Source organism: Canis lupus, chromosome 26 (assembly GCF_003254725.2).
Source record: "Canis lupus dingo isolate Sandy chromosome 26, ASM325472v2, whole genome shotgun sequence".
Lineage (NCBI taxonomy): Eukaryota > Metazoa > Chordata > Mammalia > Carnivora > Canidae > Canis > Canis lupus.
Genome location: NC_064268.1, coordinates 31888387 through 31906003, shown reverse-complemented (window position 1 = coordinate 31906003; position 17617 = coordinate 31888387). Strand labels below are relative to the sequence as shown.

The window sequence follows — 17617 nt, the reverse complement described above, 5'->3', positions numbered from 1 at the left end:
GCCTGTAATTACTGCCATGAAATGGACTTTCAGAAATTGGTAAAGAACACGTTTGGACTTGAAATATCAGAGGGGATTTAGTTATGGACAGAGGTTTAAATATAGCATTTCTAGAAACTATCTTATTCAATAAACCGTCTCCAAGAGCCTCACAAAATGGCTGACAGGTGGCAGCCACCTAATGGCTATTTGTCAAACAGTAGATGAATTGATAATATAAGCAAAATTATGATGGTAGAGAACGTTGAGACAATATTCAGTACATATGTAAATTCTAATTTAACAGGAATAGATTATTCATCACAAACTGCATTTATATAGTGTCACATAATAGATATTTTACTCACAAAGCATGTAGAGTTTTAAGGAGAGGATGTAGAACAAATTGCAACATGACATTATTTTTCGAAGAGCCAATAATTTCAATACTGCTCTTGAAATTGAGCCTGAGACCATTATCATCATGCAGCCCCCAACCATGTTATAGCATAACTGGGCAGACTATGTCATCTGTCTTAGCGATCAATTGCAGTCTTCAGAGCCTTTGCTAAGAGCAAATCAACTGTGCAACAATTTATATCAATTATTCAGAGCCGTGGAATGACTGGAATATCAGTCTTTGAAAAATAGGATTGAAGAACCAGAACCCTTAGAGCAGGACTTTGTTCTATGAGAAATATGAACAATTTTCAAAATTCTAAGCAAATGATATTTGAGAATATGCATGGATGGTAGAAAGTATAAATATTAATTGAGGCTGAGGAATATTAATCCTTGATAATTAGTATTCTTCCATGGTATTAATCAGGGATGAGCCTAAAATGCTAGAACCCAAAAGACATCAAAATGCAAAAGCTCTAACAAGATAGTTTCTTTCTCTGTCACGTAATAGCACAGAGATGACAAGAACAGGTTCCTAAAACAGCTCTGATCATGAGGTCATTCAGAGACAGATTTCTTCTATCTCTCTGACACTTTCCCTGAAACACTTGTCCTCGTCTGCTTGTGGAGCCAGGTCACCTCCATACCCACATTCCAGACTGGGGAAAGAGGGACGAGTGTCTGGAAGATAAGTGACTTCTTTTCAAGAAAGCAGTGTGGAAATTCCCACTTAACAATTCTGCTCATATTCTATTTATTGAGAAATTATTCTAGCTATAAGAAAGGCTAGAATGAGTAATGTTTAATTGGTTGGCTATAGGCCCAAGCCTTACCCTATTTTAAAAGACATATATCCACATTCTGACTTCCCAAGTATCTGTTCTTACCCTTTTCCCCCTAGAAAACACACACACACACAATTATGACAGAATGTTTGTGTCTCCTCCCAAATGCATATGTTAGAGTACTAATACTCAGGACGGCTGTATTTGGAGGTGGGGTCTCTAAGGAAGAAATTAAAGTTAAATGAGGTCACAAGGGTTGGGCCCTGATCCAAGAGGATTATTATCCTCATAAGAGGGGACATCAGAGAACTTTCTCGCTCTCTGTTCCACACACACACCAGGAAAGACCATGTGAGGACATGGCGAGAAGGTGACCACCTGCAGGCCAGGAAGAGAATCTTCACCAGAAGCAGAATCCATTGGAATCTTGATCTTGGATTCCTAACCTCCAGAATTGTGAGAAAATTAACTTATGTTATTTAAGCCACCTAGGCTGTGGTATTTTGTTATGCGGCGCAAGCTGATGAATACACTCACACACGCACACACACACAACTACTATTTAGAAAGAAAGAATGGAAAATGCTCAGCAGCAATAATCCAGAAAAGCTATAAAATGCACCTGGGCAGGAATTCTGCTCTGGCGTGGAATACATTCCTTGGGCATCCCCTCTGGGCCTTGGAAATTGTCCTTTCCCCAAGGCATGGAGAAAGATACGAAGAGAACGCTTGCATCCTTCAAAAGCACAATAATGGATGTCCTTGAGAAATAGGAACAAAGACAGGAGCCACTGCTGTTGAAATGGGCTTCTCAGTTCGTTAGAAATTGGTAGATTCTGGTGTGGCCGGGACATTTAACCAAGAGACAGAGTGTGGTCTCCATAGCAGGTAATGGTACCAAAGAAATAATGTTTTGGTTTGACCTACAAGGGTCTTCACAGACAGCTAGTTGATCATGATGTGTTGTCGGACTGAAGTGGATGGCAAGCATCTTTATATCTTAGTTAATATTTTTAACAGAAAATTACTCTTGATCTGGAGTCATTTGTCCTGTCCTTAAATGCATACTTTCGACGGCATCTTCACATTGGTGATAGAATCTGTGCATTGAGGACTAAAATTGAAGGAAGAGTCGTGGGAGTTCCTACAACTTTCCCTATATGTTAGAATTGTAACCCAAAAGATATGCCATATTTCCTGGGGAGTCACCAGCATTAGTTTTGCTCTCAAAGACTTCGAAAGTGTAAATTGAATGAGTCTTAATGCATCTCATTTGGACTTCTGCTGAAGTTGGACAAGCCTTGGAGAAGGACTGAGGTTGGCATAGAGTGCAGGTGCTCTTCCAGATGGGTTCATGTGGGGGTGGGCACATTTATTTGCAGCTACCATTTTGGCAAATGCTTGTTTCTCTGTCTCAATAAACAGAGAGCGCAGCCCGATTTGCTAAGCACCGGAGTGAAGTTCTCATCTGAGGGCCACGGCATCTTCTCAGGGTTCTGCGCAGCAAGCTTTGAGCGCTCTGTGGACTCCTGAGAGGCCCTGAGACCTTTCTGGGGTGTCTCTCCTTAACATAAATGCTATTTGTATAATAATATGGAATGCTGGTCACATTTTTTCTCTGTTGCTGTTCTCACTGATGGTACGAAACGATACTGGGTAAAACTGCTGCGATCTTAGAAAAAGCCACGGCAGTTGCATCGAACTGTGTTAGTGGAGATTGTTCACTGGATGAACTTGGAGGAAGAAGATGATTTGTTATAGCAGCCTGAACTGACAAAGACGTGTGTTAATCACAATTTTGCCAAGTATTTGTATTTTTAGAAGCTCAATGTAAAAGAGAGTTGTACATTAATTCGATCCGTCCAAGAGGGTAGAGTCAACTGAAAAGTGTACAGGAATGTCTTTGTGAGAGTATGATGGCAGGACACAACCAACCAGGGACGAGGAAAGCGAATTTATGTAACTACCGTTAATATGAAATAATAAAATTGTAATGGGAAAAAACATTTGAGTAACTCAGAACAAAATACCTCTGATCTGATTTCATTGCAACACAAATCCAATTTTTATGTAAATGTTTTCATTAGCCATAACCCTTCAAATTAATTTCAAAAGGTCCGTAATTACCGCTTACTCACATAAATCTAAGTTGATCCATTCTGAGCCAATAAAAACAGTCCAAGAAATAGTCATCCCTTTAATGCAGCTAACAGTCATATCTCAGCTATGGGAGAATTCAGAATCCATGTGAATTATCTTGAGAATTTTTAGAGAGTTTATTTGAGGATAAATGTTAAGAATTTATTTGAGGGTAGACACTAACAAGGACCTATTCGAGAATAAAAACTAACAAGATACCAACTGCTAGCCTGCAATTTAAACTTTAAACACCTGGCCATGTAAAAATTCTCTAGGATGGTGCATCTGTTTGACCAGATGGCACTTCTGATGTCAAAGTGCCTGAACAGGGACTCCTGGGTGGTTCAGCGGTTGAACTTTTGCCTTCAGCTCAGGGCGTGATGGTGGGGTCCTGGGATCGAGTCCCACATCGGGCTCCCTGCATGGAGCCTGCTTCTCCCTCTGCCCATGTCTCTGCCTCTCTTTCTCTTTGTCTCAAATAAATAAATAAATAAATAAATAAATAAATAAATAAATAAATTGTTAAAACAAAACAAAACAAACAAAAAAAAAAAACAAATAACAACAAATTGCCTGAGCACTTTGACCTTGAAACTACAAGTGAAGTGACCACTCCTTATGTTCCTCATCGTCCCTACTCTTTATCCTCTGATGTGCAGGTGACTCTGAAGAGTTCACACTATGCTTTTATCTCCATCGATAGTCCTAGCAAAGTGACAAGGATAGTGAGATGGAAACTGCAACCTTCATGTTTGCACGTGAAAGGATCGTTACTCACGAAATCTGATGGTTCAGCATGGTAGAGCCGATGAATGGTAGTGCTCCAAGTTAAACCCGGGCTCTCCAAAGCGCATCCATTCCTCTGTACAAATTTTCCATGCCCAGGAGCAGTAATAAGCTTCATAAGTTCAAAGAGATGACATAAACTTAAGAGTATCTGCTTTGTAAAAAAAAAAAAAAAAAAAAAAAAAGAGTATCTGCTTTGTAATCCAAAGAGAGATTTTGGGGGAAAAAAAAAAAAAAAAGGAAGCCAGGAAGTACATGTTATACAAATCAGCCTCAGGAAAGCGATGACAGCAATGCATTCCTCAAGTTGTTTTTAGGATTTGAAAAAATGGATCCATTTTCCTTTCCATAAAAAATAGGAACTCTTGTGGGTTAAAAAGAGGAAGAACGAACAATCTGAGAAATCACTGGGAAATTGGTATGACTTATGCCTAATTATTACCGAAGAGAATGTCAGCTTTGAGCTTCTGTCTGAAATCCAACCACTTGGCATATGTGATTGGACAGTTGAGAGAGAATTTGGAAAGTCAGATTGTTTTCCCTTCCAAAGCCAGATGTCTAAAGTATTTACAGACTTACAAATCCGATTCTAAAATCTCCTTTCTGTCCAGAAGTATGGTGCTTACATCCCTCATCAATTTTCAAGAGTATCTTCGCCAATCTCCCTTATGTGCTTTTTACCTCTAGGGGCCCTTCCCGTGTAATCATTTCCAGCGTTCCAGGACTCTGAGAGTGAGTGGTGTAGACCGAGGAGGCCCAGAGTCAGGTCACACTGCCTAGGCCACCAGGGCGCTTGTTCAAAGTCAGGGTCCACGACTCCCACAGTAAACTGCTGTGTGGGTAGAGACTGGCTATCTTATTTCAAGCAAAAGTTTCAGGTTATTAAAAAAAAAAATGAAAGGAAAAGGAAGGAAGGAAAATAAAAATGCTCTACATGTTACGTTCTACAGAAAGTACAAGGAAGGAGACTGGACACGTTTGCCAGTGTGTTTCTGTGCTAGATAATGGGTAGAAATACTCCATCATCAAGGATACTAATTTTTTTTTGGAGGTGGGGGGTTTCTACTCAATTTTAGAAGGTATCCAAAGTATTTTTCAAAAGAAAGTCTCACTACTCACCTAGCATGGGGGCAAATGTCCGAATGCTGAGCACAGCGAGCCCTATAGGGGATGGGGGACCAAGGGGACTCTCCCTGGCTGCTGGTTTGGAAAGCAACGTGGTGCAGCCACTTGGGAAGACACTTGCCGCACAATCCAGCGACAGTGCTCTTTGGCACCTCCTGAAGGAGTTGGAAACATGTCCATGCGGAGTCTGCATACGGATTATGACTTTTGTCATAATTATGCAGCCTTTTGTCAGAATTGCCAAGACTTGGAAGACAGTCTTCAGGAGGTTAGCAGGTGATTCAGCGGTGCCTCCATACAGGGGAAGTCACGCAGGAATTTCCGGCTCAGGAAGGAAGGAAGCCTGGGAAGATCTGTGCATCTCAACTATGTGACCTCCTGGAAGACATGCAGTGGTGGGGACGGTAAAAGACCAGTGAATGGCAGGGGCTGGGGAGGGAGGGATAACAGGGCAAAGCACAGGGTTAGGTTCTGTAGGACATGGTAAGGGTGCACGTGTGTCTTGACAGATGTTCAACCCCACAGACTGTATAGGAGGGAACACAGGTGTCTGCTACCGGCCATTGGTGATAATGATGCCAGTCCTGGCCCATGGGTTGTGACAAAGCAGCAGTCTTCTGGGGGGTGTTGCAGCGCGGGAGGCTTTGTGTGCAGGGCCGGGGTGTGGGGCAGCTCTCTGTACACTGGGCTCCACAGTGCTGTGAGTCCTAACCAGCTCCTCCGGCAGTGTGTTCACTTAAAAAACTCACAGCATTTCAGAGGATAAATATTCTGAGGCCAAAAAAGAAAAAAAAAAGAGTCATTTGTCTCATGAGAATATTTTTATTTAACTCAGGACCAGACTATTTCAACTCTATGATTTAAAGTTTTAAATAAGTCTTACGGGAGCACTTTTGTGACCTTAGGTATATCAGTATATGAAAAGCTTTGCAAAAACATATTCAGGGGCACCTGGGTGGCTCAGGGATTGAGCGTCTGCCTTTGGCTCAGGGAGTGACCCCAGGGTCCCGGGATCGAGTCCCATGTCGGGCTCCCTGCATGGAGCCTGCTTCTCCCTCTGCCTGGGTCTCTGCCTCCCTCTGTGTCTCTCATGAATAAATAAATAAAATATTTTTAAAAAATACATTCGAGTAAGGTGTTCCATAAATTTGCTTATTCTTTAAACTGATTTATTATTGAAAATATCAACTGCCAATTTGTTCTGTTCTTATACTTAATCATTAAAAGTTAAACTGTAGTCATTAAAATAGAAGTATGCCTAAAAACTGTCTAGACTATGAAAGACTTCAGTACCAAGTGTTTGCTGGCTATAATCACTGTGCCTGTACTTACCATTTTTAGTTAAATTCCCTTTCTTTCCTTTTTTTAAACAGATGATAATTATGCTTATCAAGTCCTTATACATTCCATTCCTGAAAACACTAATTTGCCCCTGTTCCAAGCTATATTTTCAATGCTCATGTAAGATACGGTTATAGAGCATTATCTGACTACATAAAACATTATTCTCCAAATCGTTCTCCTCATTCATTTTTTAAAAATCATTTCATTTGGTTTCTGATATTATTCCTGAGCAGAATGACCACTTTTCTGGGTGCTCATGACTACTCTGATGCTGAGTGAACAAAAGAGGTTAAATGTTACATTTCCCCAAGTTGTTGTAAAATAATCAACAGGCTTAGCAATAACCATATCTTTGTGACCATTCCTCTCTCCGATCTAGTGTTTAGATGTGGATATTCAGATTACTGGGTAAAACCCAGTCAACAATTTGGGGAAAGTATAAATAAATTGGCTTAGTATTTATATTTAGTATCTCCTTAGGATTTTTCTTTACAATAACCCAATTTTAGAGATCTCTAAAACTTCCCGTTGCTCTTCAGCACATGGTTTTGGCAAATTGAAACAACAAGACTTTTGATAAGTTCGAATAGTAGGATTTCCAGGAAGATACTGGAAATATTTTTTTCTGACACAACAACAAAAGAATAATTATTAATCTTTCTTAAATTCTAATAGCAACACACTATATGGGTGTCAGTGTTATATAGACAGAAAGAACAAAAATACAAATCAAGCTTGTTCTTTTTGTATACAGATAGGTCAAATTTGAAGGTCATTAGAATTCAGGTCATTATTTAGACTTTTTGAGACTCTATAGTGTACTAGAAAATAATTGAGGGCTGGTATGATCTGCAAAGCCAGTATAAGGAAAGAGAACCCATCTTCTTTGTGAAACAATCTCAAGATTGGAATTGATGGTCTCATGAATGCAGTACCCACTCACAATGTCCGTGCTTTTGTGCCGTGAAATTAGAATATAGATTTAACGTCTCTCGTAGGAATATGAGTATTGCAAAAAAAAAAAAGAAAGAAAAAAGAAAAAACCTTGAAGATACTGAATTGTTGAAAACCTGTTACTTCATGAATTGTGTTCACTTTTTAGAAAAATAGCATATATAATATTAGTCATTTAACAATAAATATGTCAACATGTAAATCTATGTCAATGATAGTCATGACATGAGATCAAATATTTATTTGAATATATGGTCAATATAAGCTTTTAAAATGTACTCTTCCCATGCCGCTTCCAAACATTTAAAAATAGCATTGGGGCACTGGGTGGCTCACTTGGTGAAGCATCTGCCTTTGGCTCAGGTCATGATCCCAGCAGTCCTGGGATCAAGTCCTACGTCGGGCTCCCTGCTCAGGTGGGAGTCTGCTTCTCGCTCTCCCTCGGCCCCTCCCCACTGCGTGTACACGTGTGCCCTCTCTCTATCTTTCTCTAATAAATAAATAAAATTTTAAAAATAGTATCAACGGGTTTATAAAGTAACTAAGTAACTATACCTTACCAAGTTTGGAATCATCCCTTCCTTATGTAAAAAGTTACTGTTACGTGCAAAATCACAGTAGTTTTAGAATTTTTTTTTTCTTGTCATTTAGCTCTTTAGTGTGACCAACTGTGAATGCATGAAAATGTGACAGTATTGTCCAGAAAACACCTGGACCTTTCCCCCCAGACTCTCCAGCCGTTAACAGTTTTCCAAATGTACTGATGTGTCTAGTTATACATTTACCTACCTCCCTGCCCGTCTGCCCCTATACGTCTTGAAAGTAAATCACATTTCTAATATGGTGGCTGTAGGCAGAACATATCTAATAAAGTCGAGTCTTAGGACCTAGTAAATATGTCAACTGATTTTTTTACAGAAGTGAAAAGCACTGAGTGATCACGTGGAAGAAGGCTAGCCATTGCTACAAACCACTAGATGTCCATATTAAAAAAAAAAAGAAAAACATTGATTCAAACCACATACTGTATATGAAAATTAATGGACCTTAGGAAGTAGAAACATTTGCACATTGTATATCTGATTATCTTGGAATGACTAAAAATAAAGACTGAGCATACCAAGTGTTGGCTACGATGTAGAGGAGCTAAAACTTTCATATCCTGCCCCTGAGATGAACTGGCTAAATTGTCCAGTCCTATTATAAAACAACCTGAGTTTCTTAAAAAAATAATTATAACCATACAGTATATATTTTTTACAGTATATAATTTTAAATCTATTATTTTATATTTTAAAAAAGATTTATTTATTTTAAGAGAGTGAGTGAGCACAGGCAAGAGGAACAGAGGGAAGGAGACACTGTAAGGACGCGGGCTCAATCTCACGACCCTGAGATCTGACCTGAGCTGAAACCAAGAGTCAGATACTCACTCTACTGCATCACTCAGTCACCCCACATCTAAATGTTTTAGCTCATCGTTTTTGTGAGATTTTTATGAAAGTACATAATAATGCTTTTATTTTCTTTGCTATAAGCAACACTCTTGAACAGACTATTTTGCAATAATAGACATTTTCTATAGGGGCACTCTCCATGTGTCAACCGCTAGTGACCCATGGCTATTGGTTGAGCCCTTGAAGTGTGGTTAGTAGACAGAATGACTTAGCTTTTAATTTTAATTCTTGAAAATTTAAATAGCTACACATGACTAATTACTAGCATATTCAATGAGACACCTCTTACATTCCGTTTTTATGACTGTGCCAAAACATTTAACTCTATTACTGTGGATATGCTTTTAGATTTCCTCCCATTTTTGGTTAACATTAATATTGCTGATGTAAATATTACTGTGCATATTTTACATGAATTTGTGTTTTTATTTCTGTTATGTGCATATCTGTGCTACTGAAGAGGTTTTTATTCAACTTCAGCAGGTTATGCTAAACAGTTTCCAAAAGTGTTAGCACATCCAGGCTGTGAATCCCTACACACTCTGCCTCCTTGTTTACCTTGAGTCCTTGTACTGGGTGACCATTAACAATATGCAGTATGGTTATAGTAGTTCCCAGGTGACATTTGGTCAGGCTGGTAATGAAGTCATTAAATTTCCCAGGTGCGCATGCTACACCATTGTAGCTTTTACCTTAAATTGACAATTATTAAATTTCCATCTCTTTTTAACAATTCTTTATAATGTATGAATCCTTTATAATGTAATCCTTTATAATGTATGAATAAATTCACCAAACTTATTTTCCAACTCATTTTCTTGCTATATTTTTATGACTTTATTAACTGAATAATGTGTAATTTTCATCTAATTATTTTTGAGGTCTTTGCACTTTCCTGTCCTATCTGAAAATGAAAGAGTTACAATATGTATAAAAATGATTATACAATATGTACAAAAATAATTTGTGCATTTTGCTCTGCTTTTATTTTTTTTTTCTGTTATTCCAACAATGGAGTAATTTCAATAGTTGAGGACACAATGCGTGCAACTCAATAGCCTCATCGAGAGCACAGATGCTGGCCAGATGGCCATTTCCCCCATCACTCTGTATTCCTATTGCTGACAGTGCTCACAGGTCTCCGATTCTCTTTGATCACAAGGTTATCTGAGTCACCTCAAGACGTTTGTGTTGTATATTCATCTTTTTATCTTAAACGGCTGGCAACTATTGAAAATAGTTAAAAATCCTAAGGTAAAGTCTGATGGGGTAGCAATAATACTATAAGGGAATCAACATATATATATATAAAACATATTATAATTCAGAGAAATCAGAATTTTCTATATACCCCATTATTTAACCATGTTGAAACTCTGCACATTTGTAAATTATTGATAAAAGGAACACTTGTCATACAAAATTGTTATGAGGAGTAAGTGAGAAATAGGTCCAAAGTGCCTCAAACAGTTCCCAGTATGCAGGAAACACCTGTAAGTGGTTGTCCTTCCCATTGCCTTACTAGTCCTTGTAACAGCACCACTAACAACATTGATATTGTCGTGTTTCGATCTGAGGAGATTGGGAAAGACTTCTCTGGAGTGGCCAGTTGTATCATCCTGCTGGGGCTGCCTTAACAGAACACCATAGACATAAACTACGGTAGCTTCAACCAGAGAAGTTCTGGAGCTGAAAGCCTGGGGTTGGGGTGCCAGCAGGGCTGGGTTTTCAGGAAGGTCCTCTTCCTCTCTTACCTGTGGTGGCTCCTCACCCTCTTCCTGGGCCCTCACATGGCAGGGAAGGACAGTGAGCAGACTCTCTCATAAAGACCCCAATTTCATCACCAGGGCCCCATTGTCATGACCTCTTGGAGACCTAATCACTTCCCCAAAGCCCCACTTCCAAATACCATCACCTTGGATGTTAGGACTTGTGCACATGGGTAGGGACCATGGAGGCAGTTCAGTCCATACTGGTAGTTAAACTGAATTTTCTAGGCTCCATGGAATGCAGAATTTTGGTTGATGGAATGTGGTCATGGAAGAGACCTTCTGTACAGAGTGAAGCGGGAAGACAAACAAATCAGATAGAGTTGTGTATGTTCCTGAAAATGCTACAAAAGGCTGGATGTCTTTATGAGTGACCGTTGTAGCCATATCAGAAGTGGCTGTAACCATAGTAGTAATAGCAGTCTGCACTGATTGAGTGCCTGCTGATTACCTGTGACCAAGGGGGCTTCCCATTCCCCTCAGCTTGGTTAAACTTGTCTCCACCTCAACTTCTTTCTCACTCTAGCCACCATAGAACCTGTGTCCCAATCAATGAGGTGCCTCCCCTCCCTTTTTCTGAGACCATTTACTTAAAAAAACTTGTAAACTCTTCCTCTTCCCCTTCAAGAAGTAAGTCTTTAAAAAACATCTTGTCAGTTTTACAGCCCACGACTGTCTTTCTCAAGGATCCTAGGATGTCCCTTTGAAATCCCATCACCAAAAAAAAAAAAAGAAAGAAAAGAAAAGAAAAAAGAAATCCCATCACCAAGAAAGCTAGAAAGTTTCCACCCTCTTCCCAGAGAGTTGAGTTCAGACCCCAATCTGGCCTCGTTCTCCTATCACAATAACCTTGAATGGAAAACCTTCTCTACTTGTTGTTTGCTGTTTGATGAAATGTTTACTTTGACACCTGTCACTGGAGGATTTGATTGACAGTAGTAGTCAATTATATAGTCATCTTAGCAGTCCTGGGAATGAATAACTTCTACTCTTCCCTTTTTCAAAATGGGGGACATGGAGGTGGATTCAAAGAAATTAAGGGCTTTGCCCACGGTCACCCTTATAGAAAAAGATGAGGGCAGCTTGTAGGTCATAGCAAATTAATTCCCCTGAGTAAACTCACTCCATGCTACTTCCTTGCTGATCCCTGGTTGCACTGTAAGAGGGGAAGTGGTAGGGGTGACTCTTTCCCAGTCATTAACCGGTAGCTTTCACCCTTGCCTCCATCTACAGCCGTAGGATGATCTCCCAGGCAGTGCTCTGTAGTCGCTCCTGTGCTGCTCCACAGGACTTGCTCATGTCTAACAGGACACTTCTTACCCACAGCGTGTGGAAATTCTCCAAGAATTGGCAGTTGTCTGCGCAACAAGAGCTGGTTTGCTGAGGTTAGGATAAGACAGCTATACCTTCTTTAACATGACAATTGAATTGTGCTATATTTTTATGTGTGTGTTTAGCTGACATATTTTCCCTTAAAAAGTGAGACTAATGTAGGATTAGATGAATTATTTTCTGATATGATTCATGTAACTGGGCCTCATGCACACGTACGTATATCATGTAACTGCCATATATTTACAAGGAACGTATATCAGATATGTAAGAGGGGGCAGGGTGTCACACTTTAAAAAAAATATTTTATTTATTTATTTGACAGATAAAGGCAGATAACAGAGTGTGTACACTCTGTGCACACACAGGGGAGGAGCAGAGGGAGAAGCAGACTCATTGCAGAGCAGGGAACCCCATGTGGGACTCGATCCCAGGGCCCTGAGGTCATGGACCTGAGCTGAAGGCAGACGCTTAACTGACCGAGCCACCTAGGATGCCACATTTATAGAAAATAATAATTAGATTATGAAGTGTATGGGGACATCAAATAAATTAGAATCAGGGATTACATTAAAATGGAATCCAAGAGTCTATGTATTGGTTAACTCTGACCTTTAAGAAGACAGGTTGATTCAGTGTTGGAAGAAGCACAAATATCTGAGCTCAGTAAGCAGAGGAAATCATTTTGAGCTGATGGCCTATCATGTTAAATAAAATAAAGATAAAAAGTTAATTGCATGCCTAATAAAACTTATTTAGATGATATGAGACAGACTGTATATTTCAGATTTGTGAGTCAAAATAAGAGTTTTACTTTCTCCTCATCACATAGTCTATACTTATTTAAAATTTTTGAGAGGTGGGACCCCTCCCTGGGTGGCTCAACAATTGAGCGGCTGCCTTTGGCCCATGGCGTGATCTCAGGATCCGGGATCGAGTCCCCCATCGAGCTCCTTACAGGGAGCCTGCTTCTCCCTCTGCCTGTATCTCTGCCTCTCTCTGTGCGTCTCTCGTGAATAAATAAATAAAATCTTCAAAAAAAAAAAACTTTAAAAAAATTTTGAGAGGTGAAAATTTGAATTTTCTAAAGGGTATAACATTGATAAAGATGGTATCATATAGATTCTTTAGAAATTTTTAGGAGTGTGGTGGTGTTTGTCCCTTAAAGTAAAAGACAAAAAGGCATAGTCACATTTTATACGGCATTTTGGTTTCTATACCAATGTGATTGGCATCTATGAACACTATTTATATCCGCATATTATTTCAGGGCATGAATACCAAGAGCCAAATGCTGATCGCTAGATCTTACGCTTGCCCAGATTTGAGTGAGTAATCTTTATCTCTGTGATATCATTTGTATTCAGTTCACCTGTTGGCATTTATCCTGGATGTTGACTCACCCTCCAAAGGAAATTATGAATTCAGGAGAAAAATAGAGGCTCAGGCCTGGTAAAGTTCCTGCTGCAAAGCATAAAGCTCCACTACCAGGAAAAGAGCTTCAGCCAAAGCACTTAATTCCTGCTTGATCATTTGACAAAGAACAAATTTAAGGCCTAGCGACGTACCAGGGAAGAGATTTTTGCGTCCGTGGGACAACTCGAGAAGTTGTTCACAATATTTAAACTTCATGGAGAGACAGCGGAAAGGCCTCTGCGTGGTGCATTCACTATGTTACTCCGAAAACGTATTTTGAAGATAAAATATTGAACACTACGAAAAGCCACACATCATGGTGTTTCGTAGTAAAAAGCAAAAAAAGAAAAAAAATTAAATGTAAAGATTGTATATAAAGTTGCGCAACTGTTTCCTAGGCCTAGAGACCACCCTTTTGGAAACGAACCTTCTCGATTATGAGGGTAGGCGGCCAATCCCTCCTCCCAGTACGTTGATTCCTTAACTGTGTGAAAAAAAAAAAAAAAAAAAACACATGCATAGGCTGGAATCTTCTCTTCCATAAAGCATGTTTTATATGGATCAGCAAACTGTGACAGTGAAAGTTTAGGGTTTGACCCCCATTCCCTGTTTTCTTTCCGCGCTTTTTGCGTGGAGAGTCTGCTTTGTTCTCACAACGGGTGTGTGAGTGTGCGGGGGGTGAAGCTGTGCATGTGCTGGTGCTGTGCTTTTGTGAAAGTGGAACCCTTACAGGGTTTGGAAGCTGGGGCTGCCCTGCCACAGGAGCCCCGTGTGGGCTGGTGTGTGTCTGCCTGCTGCATATATATATAAATATATAGGGTGCTGGGTTGGCATTTCGGGTGTTGTCTGGAATAAGTTGACTGTGTCTTGCACGTGGGCCTATGTAAGCCTGAGGATGTGAATGTTTGGCAAATTCCTCCTACAGTTATCTCTGACGATACAGAGACAAAACATGCCTGTGGGAGCTGCCCTGAGTGGGGTAAATACACTGGACAGGACCCAGGACCAGGACAGAGCTCTGGCCTGGACCGTGAGGTGTTATGCCACCAAGAGCACCCACCTCCTGAGGGTTGAGATACCCACCCCAAGGAGTCACCTTTCTCAACTGCAGAACCCTGTTGGGTTTCACGGCCCCTGATACGGAGGTGTGCTTTAAAGGACTTTGGATATTTTCTTTCCCTTTGTACAATACTTCAAATACATTTTGTTAACCATCACACTTATTTTTATTTTTTATTTTATTTATCTATTCATGAGAGACACAGAGAGAGCGAGAGGCAGAGACACAGGCAGAGGGAGAAGCAGGCCCCATGCAGGGAGCCCGACGTGGGACTCGATCCCGGGTCCCCAGGATCACACCCTGGGCTGAAAGTGGCGCTAAACCGCTAGGCCACCCGGGCTGCCCAACCATCACACTTATTTTGAGCTGTGCTTTCTAGAATAGCCAGGCTGGCGTAGGTCTTTACTGGGAAACTGTGTTCAGACCCGCCGTCGGAGGGCCACTGGGATTATCAACATTAGAGCAAATACCCAAGTGAAGGAACAGGCTGCTGTCGACTGGTTCTGGAATATACCTGGGCTCTATGCATTGGAAAACATCATCAGTGGCTAGGGGTTTGGTAATGCAGAGGGGATGTTCTGTGATTAGGTAAAACCATAATAAAGAAAAAACACTTTGTGACCTCAGGCTGCTGGGCTGGAAATAGGGTGCCCCTGAAGTACCGGTAGGCACCCCAGCTATCTTGCTAAGTCACCTGGCCTCTGGCGATGGAGCTAAGTCCCTGGGAAGTCACTGAGGGCACCGCAGTTTCAGAGGCCCTCCGGCCCCGTGAGGACCTCAGCAGGTGTCAGAGGGCGCAATTCTCAGGGACCAGCTCAGACTGTGGGGGGCCTGCCCTCTGAGGCCTTCCAGTGATGTGCATGCTGCTTTGGTCTGCTTTTAGATTTTCATAATGTCAATGTCAACATGTGAACAAGGACTTCTCTTTCTTTCACCTCCCTGCACGTCTCTCCCGGACGCCAGCCTGAACCCGCAGTGCTCCCCCCGCTGAGCCGCAGAGATTCTGCGGCTCCCTGCGGACACACCGAGGGTCTTGGGATTGGACGTTCCACTCCTGTGATTATGGACTTATTTTCAAAACACACACCCACGCATGAATGTACTCACACAGACGCATGCACACACATGGATGCCACACACCTACACACACATGCACACACATGCACGCAGACACACCCACACGCATGCATGCAAACACGCATGCACACAAACACACACACACATGCACATGCAGCTTCACATGCACACACATGCACACAGACACATGCATGCACACACGCATGCAGACACACCCACACATGCATGCACACAAACACACACACAGATGCACATGCAGCCAAACATGCACGCAGACACACATGCATGCGCACACATGCTTGCACACAGATACTCCCGCACACCTGCACGTAGATACACGCATGCAGACACACCCACATATGCATGCAAACCCAGACACCCATGCACACACGCGCACAGACACACCCACACACGCATGCACACAAACACATTCACACACATGCACGCAGACACACATGTATGCTCATACATGCTCACACACAGACACACCCACACACCTGCACGCAGACACACACAGGCAGACACACCCACACACGCATGCACACAAACACACACACATGCACGCAGACACACACATAAACACACATGCGTGCACACATGCATACACGCACATACACAAGTTATAAGCATATGAACTAATTTTTATTAGTCTATATCTACCTGTTAAGATTTTAGGCTATTTTAATAAGCTTCTTTTTCTTTATTTCTCCTCTCCAGACTTTCCAAAATGAAACTATTATACTCCCTTATAAAATTAATTAATTGAATGCATTACAAATAAATTATTTATAGAATAAAATGGGGTCTACATAAGTATCAAAAATGTGGCAGGTTGCTGGTATTATCGATTCTCCTCATTTGTCTACTCTGTTCTCTCTCTTCTCTAACCCGCTATGAATCCTGAGTAAATCAGAGGTATATATGTGTGCACGTAAGTCTAGGACCCACACATACACACACATGCATATATATATGTATATATTATATGAATGATTTATATTTCATATAAAATTATGCTCCAAATTACTGAATCAAGGAGTCATCAAATACATCTTCAGCGCCATAAGAGGAAAATAGTAATATAAATAATACTCCTTTTGATATCACTGCAGGCGGATTTAAACTTCTATGAGGCACAGACATTTCTGGGTGGAAGAAGCAGGCAATACAAACTTAAAGGATACAAATCTTCAATCTCGAAAACATTCTCCTTCCTTCACTGCTTCTGTGCCACGAGCCTCTTATTATCCCAATAAATATGGTCCAGGACGTCTGGTGTCTAGAAGCCACAGGCAGTGAAAAGCCCTGGGCCCTTTTATTACCTGAACCGTGTTTCTTACCTTTGGAATTAATGAGGACACCCTGATGTTTATTCTCCCAAGGAAATTTCTCTTTAGCCCGAAACAAACTAAAAACACAGAATGAGAAATAAGATTGAAGGCATTTCTTATTTCCCACGTCTATTTCCTGGCTAGAATAAGGAGGAGTTTGATCACAGTTTCTCTCTGATCACAATATTTTTGTCTATAATTAAGCTTCTTATTCTAGAATAATTGATGTTTCCAAAGTACAAGGTTGGAGCGTGACTAACGTTTAAATTCTCTCTCAACATGTTAAAAAACGTTATGAGGAGCAAAGAACCCATCTTTAAATTCTGCTTTCCTATATCTTCCTAAAAAGTCAGATATTTAAAGACTATATACATCTGAAAATAAAAAAAAAATATTACAAATAAGAAATTAGGTTGCATTGTTGTTCCTTAACTCCTAATGGGGAAAAAACAAAACAAAACAAAACAAAAAAAACAAAAAAACACAACCTTTTGGAATAACAAGCGCGTATGTGCTGAGGGGAAGAGCAGCGTGGGCATCTATGTGCAAACCAGTGGAAAAGTGTAGATGTGGACAGTGGGGCGCACAGACTCAGGGCATTTTGGTTTTACCTGTTTGCATATCTCAGTTTCAAACTCAAAAGAGCATTGTCACGCTGGCT

General features: G+C 40.7%; 1 long non-coding RNA gene across 1 annotated transcript; it reads right to left on the bottom strand.

Moving 5' to 3' along the window:
* Nucleotides 1-3883: 3883 nt before the first annotated feature.
* On the bottom strand, nucleotides 3884-10913 carry LOC118352437 (uncharacterized). Its single transcript, XR_004809596.2, has 3 exons — nucleotides 10726-10913; nucleotides 5211-5987; nucleotides 3884-4242 (listed from the first exon to the last, which is right to left on the bottom strand). It is a non-coding gene; the product is annotated as an uncharacterized LOC118352437 (long non-coding RNA).
* Nucleotides 10914-17617: the final 6704 nt, after the last annotated feature.